Source organism: Pleurodeles waltl, chromosome 11 (assembly GCF_031143425.1).
Source record: "Pleurodeles waltl isolate 20211129_DDA chromosome 11, aPleWal1.hap1.20221129, whole genome shotgun sequence".
Classification (NCBI taxonomy): domain Eukaryota; kingdom Metazoa; phylum Chordata; class Amphibia; order Caudata; family Salamandridae; genus Pleurodeles; species Pleurodeles waltl.
Genome location: NC_090450.1, coordinates 695,726,783 through 695,749,479, shown reverse-complemented (window position 1 = coordinate 695,749,479; position 22,697 = coordinate 695,726,783). Strand labels below are relative to the sequence as shown.

At 42.2% G+C, this 22,697-nt stretch overlaps 1 protein-coding gene across 2 annotated transcripts in view; it reads right to left on the bottom strand.

Annotated features, from left to right (window-relative positions):
• The window catches only part of ELMOD3 (ELMO domain containing 3), a 142,007-nt gene extending 124,484 nt beyond the window's left edge, over nucleotides 1-17,523 (bottom strand). For both annotated transcript variants that reach the window (XM_069214246.1, XM_069214247.1), the window contains exon 1: nucleotides 17,376-17,523. The gene's annotated coding sequence lies outside the window, so the exon portion shown is untranslated. The remainder of the gene's footprint in view (nucleotides 1-17,375) is intronic.
• Between the last annotated feature and the right edge of the window lie 5,174 nt (nucleotides 17,524-22,697).

Genomic DNA, 22,697 nt, shown 5'->3' with positions numbered 1-22,697 from the left:
ATACGTGGCTATTTAAGGGAACTATTACAGTTCATTAGAGGTAGGCAGGATGACCCCCAATGGCACTGGACCACACCCACGGTGTAAAGCTGAGCCCCCAAGGAGCGAGGTCCCTTCAGACAGCTTCTCATAAGATCACTCCTGTGAGGAACAAAAGTGCACTGGTATGAGCAAAAGAAGATTGGGCTTTCCAGTGTCAGAAAATCCAGGACCAACTGAGTTCCAGAATAGGAAGAAAAAAATACTTTCACCCAGTTACAGAATTCCTCAGCTCTAAAAACAGTCCCTATCAACGGGGGTACCCTTTCTGCATATTCTTCACACAATGAAAAAGTGATCAGACCTCTAAAGAAAAAGAAAGCACTAACACTGAAAGACATTGAAGGCACAGACGGTGGCTCTGATAATCATAACAAGACACAACTAAAGAAACGGATCGAGTGAAGTCTAGCAAAAGCTGAAATGAACTGACGCGGAGATGCACTGCGACATGGATACAGCCAAAATAGATATGTTGCAATGCTTGAAAAAAGTAAAGATGTGTTGGGCTCACCATGAGACCATGGGACAATGGTACGTCTGGGTCCAACTCGCAGGAAATGAAGATCACAACAAAGAAAAAAAAAACACCTCCTAGAGAGTAAACATAGACAAGACGGATCCACTGTAGTAGAAGGGGAAGGAGGTGAGATATCACTCTGACCAACATCTCTACTGTTACACACGAGGGCATTCCATAAGGGACAGGAATCCGGATTAACATGTTTAAAAGGGGATACTACTTTTTTTCCCCCCCAACGTATCTGTTGTTCAAATAGTTTAAAGGGTTTCAAAAGTATATCCGTCGAAGTATAAGAGAGTATTTTTGTTCTGTTGGGAATAGGCCAAGAGTGGAGATGTGTACAGCATGTCACCGAACAATTTAAGATAACGAACCAAGGTTGTTAGTCCTTAGGGCCAGTGAGAACTTTTAGGAGTCCTAGTCCAGTTAGGAGCTCCTCAAAAGCCCATTCAGGACTATTTACCACTGCTGTCCTAGGGCTTCACTTTACTGTTGGACGCAAAACTGGTCACCAATTATTTGGTTCTCAAGGTATTGGGGGCAAGAAGTCCAAGACTCACTCAGGGAGGTGGTGTGGGGTTACAGGCTCTATACTAATACTCTTAATGACACTACCCGGGCCAGTACTTTAATTTGTAACAGTGAGAAGTATTTAATACCTGTATGACTGCACTATATCTACCCTACAGTGAGATGAGAGTGTAGGAGGGGCTGCGAAGGGCAAGAAATACAATGCAATACAGTCTCTTTATTGTAGGTTTTTAGTATATAGCGAAGGCCCTGCGTGAAATACTGGGGTACCCAATGCTCTGCACTTAGGCATCTGGGACTGGTAGGTTTCAAACAAATATTAAAGTCAAATTAGAATTAGACCCGGATGAAACTGAACTTAAGCCGGAGTAATTTTGCATTAGGCTTGAGGGGTGTAAAATTCCAGCAGTTACACAATTAAGCCATGTTGCACAATTGCGTCACCTTTTCACTGTAAAATCACAGGAAGGGAGTGCTGGAACAATACAAACAACCAGAACTTTAGCTGCTTTTCTTTTCATCAATTTTATTCTGTGCTATTTTTTAGCACAAAATTTGTCCTCATCAAAAATGGATGTGAGGATACATTTCGTGATAAATATAGCTCTAATTGACAGATATGCACTTCACGTAAGTGTGTGTAATTTTGTGTACTTCTGAAATTTTGCATTTTTACGGAATAGCAAATGATACTAATTTCATACACTCCTAATTAGCATTAATTGTTACAATGCCTGGAAAGCGTAATTTGCAATAGCATTCTCCTAGAAGAGAGAGGCGCTGTCTGGGGCACACTGGCATCAACGATTTAGCAATGGAACGCATGAGAAACAGAGGGAGAAGTATTTGCGGTTTGAAGAAACAGTAAAACTCGTATCTGAATAACTGCCACCCCTCAAAAAATAGGATACGCCTGCCTACATGATCACTATGAAGTTCGAAAACTGATGAAGGCAAGAGGTACTAGGGGTTTTGCACAAAACGTTTACCAGTCACTGGACAAAAATAATTTGAAGATCAAATTGCGAAGCTGTGTTCCCAAAGGGAGGTGGGGTGCTGGAAAGTACTAGTTGGAATCCAGAAGTGGCCTCCTAAAATGCTGTGAATTTGCACCAGACCAGTATGTTACAGGGAGGATACGCACTCCTTTGTTTACACTTTAATAACAAAACCCTTGGAGAAAAGCAAATACATAAAGTACTTTACTACTGCACACACAACTGCAAATTACGGAGCATGAATCACAGCAGGCATCTGCTATGGGTACTAATGGGACCAATACCCATGGTAATCTTGACGACCATCTCTGTTGGTAAACTGCACTGGCCCGTTGAGCAGAAGGAGGGGTCTTTCATGGTGCAAGGGGCAGGTCTTATATCGCAGGTTGCTAACCATTACTTCTCAGTACCCAATAGTCCACAACATTCCCATTTTGAGTCATCTCAGTAACAGAACATATTCTGTTATCGAAAGCTCTGAGGGATAGGTCATCCCATGAGGTATCACTGTCAGCAGGGGCATTCCCATCTCGATGGTGTGCTGTTTCATGGCCCCCTGAGCAGAAATGACTCTCTGACATGCACACTTCATCATAAATAAGTTAGGTATCTACCCCGGAACGCAGCAGTGATGTCCTAGTTCTGGTGCAGTCTCAATATGTTACTTGCAAGTTCTTTGTCTTTGTTCTACCGCAGACAGTGGTTCCTAACCCCCATCTGCTTCTTGGCTCTAGATGTTTGGCCACAGAATTCTGAGTTCCCCCAACTTCCTCTGATACAGTGGGTTCAATGAAGCTGCCTTTGTTGAAGACACCTGCAGGGCTTGGACCTCACCCTCGACATAATGGTGCTGGTCTCTGCTCTCGGAGCAATAGTGTCAATTTGCCCTGCCTGTGCGCCTCTTCCGTCCCTCGCCTTCAATAAAGCAAAACCCTCATGAAAGGGAACCAACTGCCAGCGCCCCTCCTAAGCACCTGGTCACCTCATTCCTTTGAAAGTGGGTCCAGCCAGCGAATCATGGAATATGCTGCTACTTCCGAACCTGAACAAGGTGAGTTGGCTGCAGTCATCCCAACTCTAGTGCTTTATAGATTCTCCGGGTCTCCACTGGTGTGGAACCCCAAAATTAAAGTTTTGTCCCATCTTTATACACAAATTGCTAATAGACTGTGTGTTTCAGTAAATTCACTGTTGTGATCGGTTTTGATAACTTTTTTCGAAAGAGACTTCGGTCTTTATCTAAAGTGAGCGTGATGGTCAGGTGGAGCAAAATATTTACAGAAAAGGGAAACCCATAACAAGCGCACCACAGATATGAATCTTGTCACACATAACATGTTAACTGATGGGAGATATTATTGTTTTACAATCATGAAGATGGAGTAAGAAACGTTTTGCGGGTTCTCCTCACTACCAGTTTCCATCTAAACATATCACGAGAGAGAACACACTCCACAGGAATTCACCCTCATTCCTATTCATTCTCTCTCTCTCTGTCCCCACCACCCTTCCCCCCGGTCTCACATCCAATTGGTAAAAAGACTCTTAACCTACTATACCTTCTAGTGGCATGCTTCAACATTAAGTATTTGCTTGAATACTGTCTGTACCAAGGAGGGCTTAATCTTAACAATTAAGGGAGCTTATTTATTAAGGAGAAGGATCTAAGATTAAAATTGCCTAGGCATACCCTATGTTGTTTTCTGAAATTTCAGTACAAGGTTTCCTGGCAAGATAAAAAAAAACGCAATGTGATACTGTTGGAGGAATTTATTAACTCCAGCAGGTACAAGCTCAATCAATCGATCAGTCGACTTGCAGAGCGCGACTTGTCACCCATAAAGGTAGCCAGGCACTGGCAGTAAAAGAGCCAGGTTTTCAGAGTCCTACAGAACTTCTGTAGAGAGGAGGAGGTCCTGAGGGGGAGGCCATTCCAGGCTTTGACTTCAAAGCAGAAGGAGCGTCATCCTTCTCTGCTGCATTGTATGCAGGGGTTACGGGCAAGGGAGGCGAAACGGAGATGTCTGGAGGGTTTGTGGAATCTCAAGCAGTGACTGGTGTAGGTGGGTCGAGAGTCGTGCAGGACCTTGAATGCGTTAGTGAGGAGCTTGAATTGGCATCTCTTCTGAAACTTGAGCAAGTGGAGTATTTTGAGGTGGAGGCGAGGGTGATGTTGGTGCGACAAGGGAGATTCAGGAAGAGTCTTGCTGCTGCATTCTGGTTGATCGGTAGTCTTTGAAATACGTGGGCCTCGATTCCCACATAGAGGGTGTTTCCGTATTCCAGACGACTGGTAACGAGGGTTTGCGTGATCTCATGTTTTGGGAAGCCACTTGAAAATCTTACGTATCATGAGCAGGATGACACTGTTGTCTTAGGACCTCATGGTGAGTTTACTGTTCAGGATGATACAGAGATTCCTGGCGAACTCAGCTGAGGTTGGTGTAGGCCGCAGTTCTGTGGGCCACCAGGAGGCTTCCCAAGGGGAATTGTCACCGCTGAAGATCAAGACGTACGTCTTGTCTGTGTTGAACTTGAGGCAATTATTCCTCATCCAACTGGCGACACTGGTCATGCATTGGTGGAAGTTGGTTCTGGAAGCAGTGGAGTTTTGGGAGAAGATGTGTTGTGTGTTGTTGACATAGGATATAATGTTGAGTCCATGGGATCTGACCATTCGCAAGGAAATGTGAATGTTGAAGAGGGAGGGGCTGAGTGATGAGCCTTGAGGGACTCCGCAGATGATTGGTTTGGGTTCTGAGGTGAAGGGTGGACGCGCTGTGTTCGGTCAGTGAGGAAGGAGGCGATCCATCTCAGGGCGGCTCCTTGGGTGCCTATGTTGTACAGTCTGGCGATGAGCGTGTGGTGCTGCTGAGAGATCAAGGAGGATAAGGGCGGCTATCTCTCCTTTGTAGAGGAGGGCCTGGAGGTCGTCTGAGGCCACAATCAGGTTTGTCTCTGTGCAGTGGTTGCTGTGAAATCTGGATTGCGAGTCGCCAGGAGGTGATTGTGTTCCAGGTAGATAGTGAATTGTTGGCTGGTGGCTTTTTTTTTTTAATGACTTGGCCTGGGAAAGGAAGGAGGGAGATGGGTTTGTAGTTGCTGAATTTGTTGAAGTCCAATGAAGGTTTCTTCAGCAGGTGTTTGTTTTGTGTGCGTTTCCAGTCTTCTAGGAAGGTGGCAGAATCTAGTGAAGTACTGAGTTCGAGGCCAATCCTGGATGCCCCTAGGTTGAAAATGTGGTGAGGGAATGGGTCGAATGGGGCCCTGTAAGGGGATGGATTTCATGATGGTGACCCGAGTGGTGATGTGGTTCCAGGTGGTTAGCCTTGGAATGGCTGTGTATGGGAGTTGAAAAAGTCTTCAAGCTTGAGTTGGGGCTTAAAGGTTCTCTAGATTTTGTCAATTTTGTCATGGAAAACATCTGCAAGATGCTGCTTGTTGCCTCTGCAGGGTTGGTGAATTCCTAAGCAGAAGGGGTCCTTATTGTTGTTGGGGTTAGCTTTGATCCGCGATGCCAGTTTTTTTTTTTTTTTTTTTCATCTAATGTAGTTGGTGGTGGTATAGGTTGAGTGCTGATACGTAGGCAGTTCTGTCTGCTGGTTCTTGTTGGTGCAGCACCTTCTCTCGGGGCACTTGGGAGCCCTGAGGTACTCGGTATACCAGCTGGCTTGCTTGGTGGAACTTCTGTGTTTCTTGTTCTTGATGGGGTGATGATGTCAGCGCAGTTAGTGATCCAGATGTTGAAGCTTCTGATATGCTCGTTCACATCATGGTGGTGTTTGAGTGCGTGATGTGTTGGTCCATTCAGTTTCGGAGGCCTTGTTCCAGCTGTGACCGGCAGCATTGGGTTGAATCGGGAAGGTGGGGGGAGAAATCAGGTGGTCCTGATGATGAAGTGGACGAGTAAGTGGTCAGTCCATGTGAGTTCAGTGGTGTGACTGTATTTGATGTGGTCGCTGGAGGTGAACATGGGACTGAGCTTTTGAACTGCGATATCCGTGGGGTCGTGTACAAGTTGGGTGAAGTCGATATTGTTAAGGTTATTGAGGAGGTTGGCGGAGTTAGGGCTGGCTATGTCGTCAAGGTGAAAGCTGAGGTCACCCAGGAACATGTAGTCCTTTGAGACGATGGAAAAAAGGGAGGGGCGATGAAATCAGTGATTTCTCACCCATTTGGATAGGGATGTCGAGGTGTTCCATTGCTGGGATGGTGTCGTCCATGGGGGAGATGCATTTGATGGAGTCTCTGTGGATGACCGTGATTCCTCCGCCTGGCTTGTTGATGCGATTGAAGTGGATGATTCTGTATGCTGCTGGTATGGTGGTGGCGATGTAGGGGACTGATGCCAGGTTGAGCCAAGTCTCAGTTAGGAAGATGACATTGATAAGATCACAGATTTTGGTGGCATGTTAGCTGAGTGAGCAAGTGTTGAGGAGGGTCTACATGTTCGAGCCACAATTTATGCCTTTACTGGTCTCTGGCTTTCGCGAGGTCAGAGTCTTTAGATCTCTTCCAAATGCAGGGTTTTTTTTGTTGTTTTGTTTTTAACACTCGCGTGTACTTCTCAGTTGATATCAATCACACTCACTCAAACAAGTGTGGCATGCTTGAATAAGTTTCAGGGGTGTGGGATTCCTATAGCCCGACACCCAGGACATCTTGTTTGGGGTCAAGGACAACAGGTTTTCATGTTTATTTTGTCCTTGGGACAAGTAGGTCCCTGCAGCACAAACCCTTTGGCTGCCAATTTACAGTACCACATTACAGAGATGGGAAAGGAACAGTCTGCTGTCCAAACTTGTATTTATGGTTCAATAATTCAAAGCCTTTATTATTAGGGTCAGCATTCTAAATAAATTTTGTAAGCTCCGTCTGGACTACTGACAGTGATTCCAGTAAAAAAAAAAAAGAAATGTGTACACACGTTTGCAAAGTTTAAAAATATGGGGCAATGTTTATTAATGCTCCCAGAAGGCTATCTGATTAAATGCAAATATTTGCATAAGCTTGAAAGCAAGATTGATATTTATTTCAAAATAAAATGTTCACAAAAAAAAAAATGCAACTATGAAAAAAAGGTTTTGCTAAATTACTGTGATATTATAGATACCATTTCTTTGAAGCATCATTAAGTAAGACGTCAGTGTAATCAGTTTCAACAAGATTATGGGATATATGAATATAAACAAGCATTGGCAAAGGCAATAGCTCCAACACTGGTGGGCAGCCTTTTTGTTTTGTAAACGTGTGTCTTGTTTTGACATGCCTTTTGTAAAATGTTATTGTTGTGGGAGCTGCTGGGCCCTCACCATTGTAACAAGTATTAGCAAAGAGCAAAAATATGTTTTGATTGCAAAAAGCACACATTGCCACAGTAGGTCTGGACAGTGAACAAAAGTACTTTGTGTACCGATTTGCTCCTTGTGAAAGAGCAGACTGCGATCACTGTAATGTAACATGAAATTTTCTAGCGCTGAACTGGTCACAAGTGATGGTCTTTACATTAGTGCAGATTTGAGTATTTCATGAATTCACAAGTATTTACATAAGTAGACAAGGACATTGTACTCTTAGAAAGCATTTGTGAACGTATTTTAGCACGAGCAAATATGCAGGTGTAGATTTGCTCACATAAAAAAATCTGTTGAGCTCATGTTCCAGAAAAGGTTGGAGACTCCTGAGGTAGGCTGACAACCAACAACTTCAGCTCCAACATGCAGGGAAATTGCGCTCAAGAGGGACTGACACCTCTGATAGGCATATCTTAGCCTTACATTCTGCATTAAATAAACAGCAAACCATACAATAAATAAAAAGAAAAGTAATGTTTTTACAAAAAAGTACAATATGAACCATAGCAGCTGGACATCTAGCTGTTGCATGGGGTTGTGAGAAACACCACCACCGCCTATAAACGTAGTGTGCTTTCTCACAGGACTTTGTCACTCCACATAAAAGTGGCACATGTCTTTTTACAACAAAAGAAGGGTATGGGACCAGGGTTGTTTACAATCAGCTAGTTAGGGTTCACTGTGATATGTTAGCTAGTAAAAGCTCAAATACAAATAGTGTGTTCATTATTTTATATAATCAGTAAAATAAATTGATTACAACCAAGATGATGTATATTAGTAATGCCTTAAACACAAAGGATGGAGAAATGTTGCATGTAATACCTTAAAGATTAAAAGAAAAGGTGAAATGTCCGTTATGCTGAGCTATGCATCTGTAGCTCAACCCAATACACTGCTCATGATCTTAAACATCAAAGACCAGATGGTACCACAAACACCACCACTGGTAAAAACACATTTTAGATCCCAGTCACTGTGGACGTCCATGAAATCACAAGTGTTGGCTCTTTTTCAAGTTGGTTTGTTGACAATCAAAATACAGTCATGTTTCTTTAAGTATCCATTATGGGTATATACGCATGTTCAAAATGGTACTGCAGCCTTCCACATACAATCAACATGTAGAAAGGTAAGCATCACTAATGAGCAGTGAAGATAATTAGTTTACACACAGAAATGCCCTACTTTGACAACTACCTTTATATACATCACCTTTTTCCTCAAACAATGACTTCATAGCTACAACTGTATCAATGCTGTCTGTCTCCTTTCACTATGAGGGTTTTAGATGTTCATTTGTTGGTGATCTACAATAGGCAGTAAGTGCCTCTGCATCTTTATTCAGGCCCTGTAGTACGGTACACCGTATAGCAGTTATGTGGTTAGTCTTGTTGGACTTAAAGTACATCATGATTTGCATTAAAAGAGTATATTGCATGTAGAAAAAATAAAAGTTGAAAGATACACAGATCCAATGCTTATATATTCTGTTGGACAAAAAAAAAAAAAGAGGCATTTGAGGTAAGCGTATCTATAGCGAAGGTGGCGTTGCAGAGTGCTCCATATAGAGGAGCTTTTCTCCACCTAAAACTTGGGAACTACCTAGGGTTCTAAATGTTTATAGGGTGTTCCTCCATAGCTCTGTGAAACTCCCTCTGTGCTACTATGCGTGAAACACCGGTTGGCTATTAATATATTTATGGAACCATGTTACACTTTCAGTATAATGAATTTTAACTGCAAGAAAGAAACAACTCATCATTTTTACTTAACATCCCGATGACATCTATTTAGTCTGCAATATATCTGCTTCAACTGCTTAGCCAATAAAGATATATTATATCATTGGGTCTGCAGGTCCCCATCCACAGAATTAGTGTAAACCCAACTACTAAAAACGAATTGAGAAGCAAATGGTCAACAAAGGTGCACCGCCAACTCCAAAGACATGCAAATCAATTACTATAAACACAAAAATAAAAATTTTGACATGGGGTGCTATGAAAATGACAATTATGACAAGGTGCTTCCCAGATGTTCAAACTGCAAATCTAGCAGCACAATGTAATTTAAGTACAAGGCTCCCAGTTTTTACTGATTTTTACAGAAATATAGACAGAAAAAAATGTTTCTGGTCTGTATTTATTTTTAAAAGTGGAGAAATATTCAAAATTGTGCTTCTTGTGAGTAATTCCATACTGTATTTTGCGAGTTCCACACCAATAGCCGAGCAGATTAAGAGCACGGGGAGGTAAAAAAAACAAAAAAAAAACAGGATACGGTTTCCTTAAATACAATAATTTGTTTACATATTTGTAGAGCATAATGGTAATATTTACCTGAAGGTGTAGTGTTTTGTTATATTTGGTGCCTAATTTGTTAAATGTCAGGCATCAAAATATGAGTGCATGTTTATAAGTTAAGTGAATGTGGAAATATACCATTTTACAACTCTATCCTCAAAATGCAAAAATAAATATGGATAAATACCAATGGCATTTCCAACAAATAAATATGGAGAAATACAGACGGAAATGTTAAAAACACATAAATACCACAAAACCGAGAGCCTATTTAAGTACTACCAGAAAAAGAATTTTGCAAACAAAGATTGGACTGGGGTAGAAAACGTAGAACGTAAACGTAACAGGGTTGTGGAAAATTAAAAAGTATTGTTGCTCATACAACTCGGAGCAATTTTATGTACTATTTAAAGTTGGCTTCAATTCACATTATTTGGCAACCTCCTGTGTGTGTTAGCATTAAGGCAGTACATATAGAACTATATGCTTTTTTGCGTTATTTTTGAGGTGCACAATTTATCATCTTTATGTAACATCTGATGTTTGCTTCTGGAGATGTCTTAATTCAAGACGCACCTTATATGCCAATGTGAGAATTTTGTTTTTGATGATCGAGGAATGGCTCTGTCTGCAGTTGAGGTAATATTTGTTAATGCGGCTCAAACTTGTTTTTATGGTTCATTAATGCAAAATCTTTATAATTAGGGTGAGCACTCAAGGAAATGTTGTAAACTCAACTGCATTACTGATAGCTTTTCCAGTATAAAAATGTGTACACACATTTGCTAAGTCTAACAATATGAGGCTATGTATAATGCTCCTAGAATGCTCTCTAGGTAAAAGTAAATATTTGCAGAACCTTGAAGGAAAAGTCGATGATTCTTTGCTTTCAAAATAAAATGTTCACAAAAAAAGGTAAGAAGGAAAAAATAAATGCTGCTGAAATTTTAGGTACCATTTATTTGAAACATCATTTAGTAAAAATGTGTTGATACATGCTAGTATTTCCAAAAATATTCAGAATGGAAAAATCAGTGTAACCAATTCTAACCAGATTATGGGAAACAGGAAATTATACAATCATTGGCAAAGCCAATAGTTCCGACATTGGTGGTCAGCCTTTTGGTTTTGTCAATGTGTGTCTTGTTTTGACATTTTTGTTTCAAAAATGTTTTATTGTGGGAGCTACCAAGCACTCACCATTATAACAAACATTGGTAAAAAATAATTTTGGCATCAAAAAGCACACATTTCCAAGGTAGAACCTAGCACTGAACAAAACTTGTCAGGAGAAAATGTCCAGCTTTCCCCGTTATAGGAAAAGATTAGAAAAGAGCTGGTAAAAACCCATAAAACATGTAAGTTAGTAGGTCTCCACAGACTCAAAAGAGCATTCCTACCCTTTAACTATTGCTTAGCGCTTCCTCCAACCCCAGTATGTAGATCTGTGGAAAGGAGGCAAAATAAGTGAGTTGCTAGTATTCGAATTCTACATAATGGTGAGCCCTGGCATAACCAGAGGCGCTATTATCAGACTGCTGCCATAATTTGTTTCCGCACTACATGGAACCAAGGGGACAAGTGACTTTTTTTTCCAGGACAAGTAACTTTATGAAGCAACCAGTACAACTGGCAAGTAGTTTTTTTTTATTAAATTCCACACCCCTGCAATTTTGAATGCAGCTGAACATATGAAATGTTGATTTTTTGGGTACTACAGTTCGAAGTGATGTTAAGAGTAATATGATGTTAAGAGTAATATGATGTTTGGGGTAAAGCAGAGTGAAATAGCTTTTTTGATATGCTGTTTTTTCTCTGCTTCAAAGAATTAATTTTACTTGAAAGGTGCATAGCTGGGTACGTGTGCAGGAAGAAGTACACTGCCTGAGGGTGAGGTGCGGAATATACAGGACCTGTTATTGTACAATCAGCATATCCAGAGAGGCTGCTGTGTTCTCAAAAGTCTAAAACTATGAGGTTTGTATCAACGCCTCAAAAAAGCATTTAGAATATTCAAAATGTCTCTAAAATATATACAGTCAAACATCTGGATACTCACAATCAAAGTCCGTAAGCACCAGTGGCTGTTTGCAAAATGCATTCCTTTTTCATTCAGTACTCGAGACCTGTCCCGATATTTGGACTGGAAAATCTTGCACACTACCCTTTCCTCTAATGCACGCATACCGTTCTGCAGGAGATTAGTTTCAGGTTGTCAATATTTTTCGCTGTACTTCTAGTTTTAATTGTCTCTTATTCCTCTCAGTTAAATCTTATTTTGTTCTAATAACTTTTGTTCATAATTTTGCTGATGTTTTACATCCAATATGTTAGATCTTTGATTAAATTTCTATAAAAGGCTGTATAATGTGCATTTTTATTTTTATAGTACAGATTACGTTTCTGTTTTAGAGTATGGAATTGTGCTTATGTGCAAAACCTCATTTTATAAAACAGAGTAGAAAAATCTATATAGAGAAGGTGACCCTTTGAAAATTATTAGCACATCTGTATTGTTCTTAGATGCAGGGCAATCTTTCCATTACTGAATGCTATATTTTTCCTTTACATAAAATTAACATATGAAACAAAAATAGGCAGTGGTGGAATAAGCACACGTACTTCCATATAAGGGTGAAATACAAATATTCTGGCAAATTTTCATCAAATTAATCAGTTTTCTTGGTGCCGGTCAGGTAATGACAGCCCTACTAACAGAGCTTATATTCTATTAATCTACATGAGACTCGCATGGCATCTTCGGTGTTACAGCTCATGCTTGGACTCTGTACACATGGTATTGCACTAGACTTTTTGTTTCACAAGCACCGGGGTTTTTTTCATGTTATTTTCACTTTTTCTTCTATCTTTGTTCAAAAGCGGTTGTGATTGTTCACTGGCACATATACAATAAATGTTTCCTTAATTTTTAATTTTCTTATTTCTTATTTTTCCTCTCTTTCTCTGGAATTCACTTGGTGGTGTGGATATAGCAGTTGTTTTTTTTAAATCGCTTTTTAAATGGTTTTTATTCCCGTCATCCTTCATGTATCGCAATGTGAGTTTTCTTATGTACTTTTTACAGCCTGAAAAAGTCACATTGGTAACAAAACACGTCGGCTGTTGTGGATCCATATGAAGAGTTAATAAGAGGACCTATTTCACTTGCAGCTTTCTACGCATCCTTACTATAACGGGATTATCTACAATTTGCAAATCACTAATCTAATTGTGTGCAGACGATTTATGCTGTCTACAATTAACATATATTTAGTTCATTTTTATTTCAATTTCCCTGTAAATACATTTTTTAAATTACAATTTTTGTGATCAAATTGCTCCTTCTATCTTTACCACATCCAATGATTTCATTTTCAATTATTTTATGCACAAAATATTTGTAATCTCATTTTTAGTTCCACTACAAATTGCACAATTACCGTTTCTTCCAAGCCATAAGACCAACTAAACATTTTTTAATATAAGGAACAAGTAAACTATACTTTAAACCTGCATATCCATTTATAAAGCATTCATTTTCATGCCCAATATTTCTTTTATGTGACTATGTATGCCTCTGACATTACTAACCTAAATCATTTGAAATACAGACAATAGCACATACAACCAGGAGCCCAGAAACAATTCGGGATGTGGGACAGGCTATGTTAATGGCCAATAATAAAGTACAAGTCACACTATAAAAGAATTGTTGGCAAGCATGCAACACACTGATTGGGCCTCATAAGGTTGCTAAATACCATTTACTTATCTGACATGCTCTCCTCTTCGGTTAGAAAGAAGGGGATGCAAACTTCTTGAGTAACCTCATCTGGATGTGTCTCTTTCCATACTATTATCCATTTTCATATCTATAGATGTAAATCTTTGCCGATGTATACCTGGCGTAGGAAATGATGTTTTTTTCTTAATTATGGTTTAACAAAAGTTTTTTGCGAAATGGCGGTCAGTAACTTTTTTTTTAGGGTCGAGCCTGCGTTGCATGCGCTCGCGCATAGCAGTGAGACGCTTTTGTATTTAGAAAAGGGCTCGGAGCCCTGTCAACTTCACGTCAGTGTTTTTTATTGGTTCGTGGGCTTGCCTAATAAAATCTGCTTGCTTTCATTAGTCGAAGGCAGGCATACGGCATGCCTTTTCCGGTGGCTAGCCCTCCTCGAGCGCAGCGACCGAGTACAGAAAACATGCGAGGCTCGCTGTTTTCCATCGGGCTCGTGGACTTCTTTTTCTCCAATTTACGAGCGCGATCTCGCTTGGCAGAAGTCGAGCGCTTTACATAGTTAATTTTACTTTTTCGGGTTGTGTACATAAATGCACTTTTGCCCGATAGGTGAAAAGTCGGGTTAGGAGTTTACAACGCGATCAGCTCTAACATGAGCAAACGCGAGACCTGTTGCATTGTAAATGCTTGTTTTTATTTCCTGACAATAACCTTTTGAGAAATTGGAGACAACCATACCATTGGTTGAAAGGGTCATATAGAGTAAATTTAATTTGTGGTAAAGACCCATTTCTTAAAAGAAATCTAAAATGTACAAAGACCTTAAGAAATGTACATGGAAGACTCTTTAAAAAGTAATATAAAAGCAGAAAAGGCTAACCAGAAAAGAAGCTACAAGGCATATCCTTAGGAGGAGACTAAGTGCCATTCTTAGGAATTTGCTATCGGTATGAACCAGGCTTTTCTTCCACTGACATTATGTACAGTACATGTATTGGGGTATTTATTAGAGAAGCTAAATATGGCAAACATTGAGGAAGTAGACAATTTTAGATCCCTACAATATATCTGTCAAAGACGAAAATTATGCATTTTGGCACAAAAACAATGAGAAGAGAGGTTAGATAAATAACTTGGGGGTAGGAGATTATTAGGAATTACTGAAGAACTGCTGGGCAAGCATGATTTATGTTTCTTTCAGTAAAGCTCTTTAAGGGCTACAAACTGACCTCCATCTAAACACAGTTCACAAAGCAAGGTTGGTCCAAGTTGCCAAAGGTGTGCGGATTCCAGTATCTTATTGGACATTTGGATGCCTTGCCCTAGAATTCAGAATCAAGGGCAACCAGGAGCATCAGTACCAGACAGATGATCAGATTATGTGTTACGTTAGCAATTTTAACAGACCACTGAGGGGCACCATGTGCCGTAACATTGATTATTTGTATTTATACTAGACAGAAAATAAAAGAAAGTAGGAGTAATGGTCTATTTATAATTTGTTACTTTCCAGTAGGATAAAGGTTTGGTTTAATGCTCCAATGGGTAGAATGAGTTGTCATTTTTAAAGAAAACAATGAGCTTTGGCAAAATCAATAGGTTTGGTTTTAATGTGCCAACACATTCAAAACACAAGCATTAGGCATTCACAAATGCAGTTTACAGATGTTGCATGCACAAAGGCTAGTTATTCCACTAATGTTAGCCCTAATGGCATTGACAATGACGGGAGAAAAAAAAAGGAAAAGAAGGATTACTTTTTGTATAATGCATGTAGGAGATAAAGAATAGAATATTACAGGGTAATGACCGAGTATGTGTTTTAGGTGAGTAATAGTCCTTCATGCATTTCCATGGAAACGCTTCCTGGAAATCAAATCATACACCAAGTTGCCAAAAGCACATTCTACGTATATTTTAAAGAATTAGTAACACTAGGTCTTGCAGACAGATGTGCTCCAAAGCAAGTTTCAAAAATAATTTAACAAGCATTGTAAAAGCCTATTTAAGTTGTGCCTATGTGGGATCTATTAGTTTTGTTAATGTTTGTTTCAGAAATGTCAGTTGCTGTGCAACATGGCTTAAAGAAAAAAGCACTATGATGCGACCAGCACTGACAGTCATATTGCTTTATTTGCCTTAAGTCATTTTGCGCAGCAGCTACGCCTGCTGTGCAGTATGTTTCTTGACAAAGCCAAATGGCACTTGCATCGCTGCAAGACATTTGGTTTTGTTCACTGGTTTTTGTAGTGGACAGGTGGAGGTTAGGGAAGAGGGCTGGGGAAACAGCACCACAACAGACATCGGGAGGAGGGTAAGTATCACGAGGGAGGTGTGGGGGATGACAGGGCAGGGAGCAGCACACAAGAGAGAGCAGGAGGTTGGGCAAAAGGGACTGTAGACACATGCACTCTTAGAAAGAACGTGTAGAAAAAGTAAAAAAAAAAAAAAAAAACTGCCTGCGGCTACTGGAAGCACAGAGGCAGACAGAAAGCTGTACTTGGCCCATTGCTCCATTACAGGGACTCACACTGAAGCCTCTGGAAGACGTACGAGGTGGTGACCAATAGGAAGCTAGGAAACTGGAGTGACATTGAAGCCAACCAATGATAAGAACTGGGCAGGCTTTAAGCCGGTTTTATTTATTCATTTATTTTTTTAAACAAAATATTTTGCCAAAAGTGCTTCCGCTGACTTAAGCGAAACCTAAAAACAGTTGGAACTGTACTCCTAGCTTTATTTTGAATATAATCTGCAGGCAATCAAAATCCCTAACCCCTCCTCTGCACATCTATGGACACACAAAACAAATATTAGACAATTTAGGAGGACCTGGCCACAGGAGACAGTGGGCTTCTGGACATATTCAAAAAGTTGCTGCAAGACTGGTGTTTGGTTGCAAATTGCAAACATGGCCGTTTACAAAAATGAGAAGCTATGCTGAGGGTAGAGGGGAACATATATGTAGACTTTATGGCTTTGGGGGTTAAAGAATAATCTTGTCTGCCAGAGCCAAGAGTGCAAACAGCACCTGTTAAAGTAGTGGTAAATGAGCTACTTATAGAGTACTGAAGAACATGTAAAAGAAGCAAGGTTGGCAAATTCACGGTGGGGAGAATATTGCTGTAATTATTCGTACAGAAGAGGTAACAAGAGGCTGAGGGTGAATAAATGAAAAATATAATATGTGCGTAAAGCAAAGTGTGCATGTATGGTTAACGTATATTATATAAAAAAGGTTTCAAGTGTACTATATTTTTAAGAAGGCACAAAAAACAGACCGCTCACGAACTAAAAACGCAGGGTGCCCCCTATTATCCAAGGAGTATAGGAAAAAGGCTTTAACGGATGGGGTTCCGGATTAATCAATCCATCTCCCTTCTGTTGATTTTCAACATACCACTCCATGAAAAGTATACAAATACAACAAACATACCTAATAAAACGGTCAGGACAACAAACAGTACTGGAGTGGCTACACTTCACCTGAAAAGGTTATATTACAAAAAAATATTTCCCAAAACCGAGTGCAATTCCAGGACTAGGAAGCATTCTGGAACTAAACCATTACACCAACACAGAAAACTCCTTTACCGCATTCCCTTAAAAACACGGGTTTTTCACCCCAAAAGCAGTACCCTTTAAACGAAAAGGCTTTGCTTTGCACGAATCGTTTGGTATTGAAGTCTCCTCCTTCTGTAATTGGAAGTACTCTTATAACCAAAGCCAACCTAATTCAATTTGCCAATCTCAGAATTTAGATTCTTAATTAAGGAATGGAACAGACGGCGGCCCATTATAACTGGCAATACTCTCAATTTAGGCGAATACGACCTCCTTTAAGCAAAAAATATCGTTTTTTATCAATTGTTTTACTTTTCGTACCTCTCAGCTTCAAAAATACGGTGGGAATAGATGTTTTGGTGGTGCAGCTACGAACACACGGGAACCACCAAGGAGCAGGTTACTTAGCACCCATTTTCTGATACAAGATTTATTTTGCCTAGCGCGACTCAAACCTACCTCAAAAACCGAAGGCAGGCGGAGCCAATCCGTGAGCTAGGACACGATAACTGACAGACAGAGAGGCGGTCTACTTAGAGGGGGCGGGTTTGCTGTGCCACATTATTAAAGCCTGCAATTGGTGAGAAAGGAGAAGGACACGCCCTGAGAAAAACAGCTCAGCTGCCCTGGAAGTGACCGCCTTCCCGCCTCCTGGAAGTGATAGGCCGTCGACCCGGTAGATCCAGCTCCAATCCCACATGCGCCGCCAGTCCAGAATGTGAGCACTGGCGTCCCTAACAACAGCGTACCAGCACGTGATATCCTGGGCGTGTTCTCTTTTAGCGTTAATTTTTTTTTTTTTAGAAATGCGCGGTAACACGCTAAATAGACCGCTCAAGTTACATGGTTGTCCTTCCCAAATTCGAGGGTGATTTCTATCAACTTGGGATGACACGCAGCGGGCTGTATCACTGCAGCACGCTTCTCCGTTTGTCACTGTGTTGCTCTAGAATCTAGAAGGAGCACTGTGGCCACCTTTCAGTATAGTTTGCTACCTTTTTCCAGAGCATCAGTTTGTCCTTGTTTGTAAACAGCTTGTGTAAATGTGTGTTTATATCAGCGACTCTGCTTCTACTTGCTTTAAAAAACCATGTACACAACTCTGCACAGTGACACTCATCAGAAGTTAGAGTAACGCAAGTGGGCTATATAAAACTAAATTGTCTTTGCTATAATGTGTGCTTGGGACCTTGTGGCCCCCTGTGAACTCTAGACAGAAATTACATAAACTGATGGGCGGTGTTAAGGTGTGGTTATGAAAGTTATGACTCAATGCTTGGAGTGCACAAAAGTATGTTGCAGAATAAAGGCGTCTGTTACAGAGCTCATTATGTGGCATGTTGATTTTCATGCTCCAGGGTTGGGAAAGCTAGAACAACTAGCAACATGTTTGGGATACGTACTCCGAAGAAACATGGGGCTCTCTCTAAGTGTTTGCAAATGTGCAGTAAACTGCTAGTCCATGCCACATGCACCCCACATTGATGCAAAGCTTTCTGCAATTGGTATATGCTCGGTCTAAGCCCTACTCCAGCCCATACACAGCCACTGAAGAATTTGAAGGCCCTGAAGAGGATCACATTGAAAAAGTCAACCAAAAACCTGGTAAGGCCGAAAGAAGAGATACTGCTCTGCACCATAACACAGAGTCATCATCAATACGAAGCAGACTAAAGGCAGTGACAACCAGGTATGAAAACAGAAATGTACTTACCGGCACAAGTGAGTGAAGTGCTATATGACCTTGAATATCAGACAAAGCACTTGCTCTCAGTGGCATCTGAAGAGAGCTCAAAGTTCAGCGTGGCTACATTCTTGAAGCCATCACCTTCGTTTGACATAGTTTGGGGACGCATAACGAAACTCCTATCCCATCCTCGTCGCCAATAAATGTAAAGATACCACAAAGACATGTACATTAAGTGGGTGTTATTTATTCAGTCTCCACTAGCCGCTTCCTCCTTTGCTCCGTCCTGTCAGCACTCCCTCACCAACATTCTAAGGCAAGCTTCACCAAAACTAGGGCTATACCATTACAGTGTAAGGAGGAGATAGGAAGGGCTGTACCATTATAGTTCTCCTAGTACTAAGCTAAAAGGTTTAACCAAAATGCTACGATTAATAATACTGCAAATTATAACACATTGGTGCTAGATAGACTGCCTGGATAAAAACGTTCAACGTCCGATGACTTCATAGATGCACTAGGAGAAGAAAAGATTAAGAAAATCATTAAATATTTGACAAACCTTGCCAGTGATCGAGTGAAAGACGTGCTAAATAAAGTCTCCCAACTTGCTGCAACATCATACCAAAAGATAAAAGAAGCATTGGATGCCAGTTCAATCGATGTTGAATGTCGAAGATGAGAGGTGCATCATCAACCCGGCCCCACAACAGCCTGGTGAAATGATGGATAAATTTGTTGAGAGACTTGATGCACCTCTCAAACACTGTAAGTTCTCGAACGTTAATGATGAAGAACCCATGCGCCTCAGACTCATTGATGGCTGCCTTTCAGATTCCTTCAGAAGATGCATTTTGAGAGAGCCACTCAATTTAGAGAAAATGCTAATGGCTGCAAGGACAGAAGAACAAGCAGATTGACAAGCTGCTGATGAGGAAGCAGGAACAGAATATAATGAATCAGCGCCGACCATGAAATGTAAGCAGAAGCACAAAATAGATGTACACAAGTTAACTTCTCTGAAGAACAAAAGGTTATGCTTCCGATGTCAATTTTCATTTCCCCATGAAGGTAAATGTCCAGCCATAGGACAGACGTGCAAAAGCTGCAGGAAAGAAAAACACTTCATAACGGCCTGCAAAGTGAAAGAGAAACCAAATGCGCAACTGCAAGAAGAGAAAATGGATGCCAGAAGGTTCCAGAAGCATTTTCACCACACCCACAAGGCCAAAAGGCAACATCAATTACGGCATGCAGAAACCAAGCACAGTCGCTCATTGTCACATTACTCATAAAGGCTCTTGAACGCCATTATAAAGCACTAGTGAAAAAAACAGATGTGCTTTGTTGAGATCGACTAAGGAACAACATGCACATGTAGAATTAGCTGCTTGCAAAGAAGATCAAAAGTCAAAAAAGAAGAGGGGCGTGGCTGGCAAGATGACCAACTGGTTGTATTAAATCAGAGCTCCTGTTCTCTCAGAATTATCTTGCAGCATCCTCCCACCCTGCAGTGCCAGCAACCCCCACACTGCCTTCTGATTCTTGGCGGACTCTTGGCAAGGCCTTTGAAGTTGGAATCTGGTGCAAGGATGCTGGTTGGTTGTTGCCATTCCCAAGTGCGACTGATGCAACTTTGGAGACCTTGCTTGCTGCAGTGTGGGGCTCCACCCTCCAGCTGGATCTCTGCCAAAACTACAGGCCTTCTTTGACCTCTGCACACCCAAGAGCACAGTGACACTAATTGGGGCCGGCCCCTGCCTTCCGGCAAGGACTTGGGCTGATTTGCAGCAGTTGCGCCACCCGCCCTGGAGAAGTTGCGTGGTGCAACCTTTCATTGAACCAGAGGCCACCCCTGCTGTAGCGCAATAGTCATCTAATTAGCCTAGTGTGGTGCGCCGACCCAGGGTCAACTGCTCTTTTTTATCGGGGACCTGCTTTGAACTGCAGTGGTAGGATACGTTGCGACAGAAGCTTGTGACCCTGCGACCAGGCCTGCTCCCTGAGATGCCAGTGACCTGTCTGGTGGAGACATGTCAGCTCACTTCTCTGGGCCTGGGTGCAACTGGCACTCTGAGCTACTTCACCAGCCACACACTTGGGGTGGCTCGTTATTCCCCTGGACCTAGTCTCTTTGCCCAGGCAAGATCCTCTGTATCACACAGGAGCTGCTTGATGCATCACAGAGACTGTTGCAGTGCCACAGCTTGGTGCGGGCAGCCTCCAGAGGTTTCTACAATAAGTGCCAGAGTCTGTCTGCATTGGCCCGGGGGGCCCTCTTGCCTTGTCCCCTGGAGAGATTCGACTTCTAGTCTGGCAAGAACTGCTCTGGACTCCTCCAGATTAGGGTGAGAGACACCCCTCCCAGATCCTGCAAAGACTGACGTTCCCATTCACTAACTTCAAATACAGGCCTGCTTCTTTGGTGGGGGCCCTGGGATGCTGGCTGTGACTGGAGTCTGTGGCCACCCGCTTTGTTCCAAGTCTCTCCTGGAGCATGGTGGCACTATGGCAGACGCTGTGTGAGGGAAACAAATCTGCGCTGGGCTAGGAGTCCCTGGAGGTGACGCATTGCGGAGAGGGAGTGCCCTGGGACAGGTTGAACTGATCTGAGTTGTGAGTGAATGGACCCTGGGAAAGTTATCCTAGAAGTGCAATCTCCCAGGCAAGCCCCTGATTACCCAGCCTGTGGGTGGTTGACACTTCAGGGTGGAGAGCGACAAGGTGCTGCACGATCCCTTTGGCAATCTGGTGCTCAAGGAAACAATTCTAGTCTGTCCCTACGTGGTCCCAAAATGGACAGAGACAGGGCACTGCATGGGGCACAGAAGGCTAAACTGGACCAGTTTACCACCAGTGGGCTCACAGGGGGTGCATCAAGTAAAGCTGGAGGAGGCCTCCACGCGCCCCAGGGCCCAACTGGAGCCCAGATATTGTCAGCTATTGAGGCTTTCAGTGCCAACATCCAGGCTAAGATCGACTCGGTCCCCTCAATGTAAACCTACTAGGGCAGACCTCTGCAAAGGTGCGGAAAAATCTACGGCAACAGAACAATGAGTTGTCCAGATACAGGAGGAACTGTCCCTCAAGGCCATAGTGGCAGCTTTCACGACACAGAAACTGGCCATGCATGCTGAAGATGCGGAAGGTCGATCAAGGAAGTTTAATTTATGTTTTGTGGAGTTCTCTGAGGGTGCCAAGGGCAATGCTGCCAAGCTATTCTTGGAAGAGTGGCTCAAAGGAAAGATCACGGCGGCCAACCTGTCACCGGTCTTTGTGGTGGAGAGGGCAGATCGGTCCCTGGTATGACACCTTCCCCAGGGGGCCTGCCTCAAACAATAATAGTGAAACTCCTCATTACAGGGACAGCAATGCCATCCTCCAGGCGGTCAGATGGCAGGGAGACCCGATCTTCGACAATCATGTGATTTGTATATTCACTGACTATACCCAATTTGTCAGGCATCAGAGGAAGACTTTTTGGGGGTCAAACAGAAACTGAAAGCCATGGACCTCACTCAGATGTTTCTTTACCCTGCAAAACTGAAGATACTACTCGGGAGTCGTGCACACTTCTTCACCAACCCGGAGGACGTATGTGACTGGCTGGATGTCCGTGGAAAGGAGCGTCCCCATGGTCCAGTACACAGGATGCCTGCGTCACAGAGAGGACACCGGACAGGATGACAAAACGTCCAAAAGTCATACCCAGATGGAGATTGGCATCAAACAGCCGGGTAGTGGTGCGACAGGATGTAACTCTGGACCTGGAGACCTGGGGCAGGAGAGGGAGGAAGCCAGGGCACTTGTGGAACCTCTTACTTCAGCAACATTGGTGGACAGTGGCTCTGAGGTGGTGGAGGGCAATCCAGACCTTGAGACAAAGCAGCATCCCCTTGTTTAGCCCACACCGCCTTTCATGTTTGGACCTGCTTGACCTGATGTGAGAGGTCCTG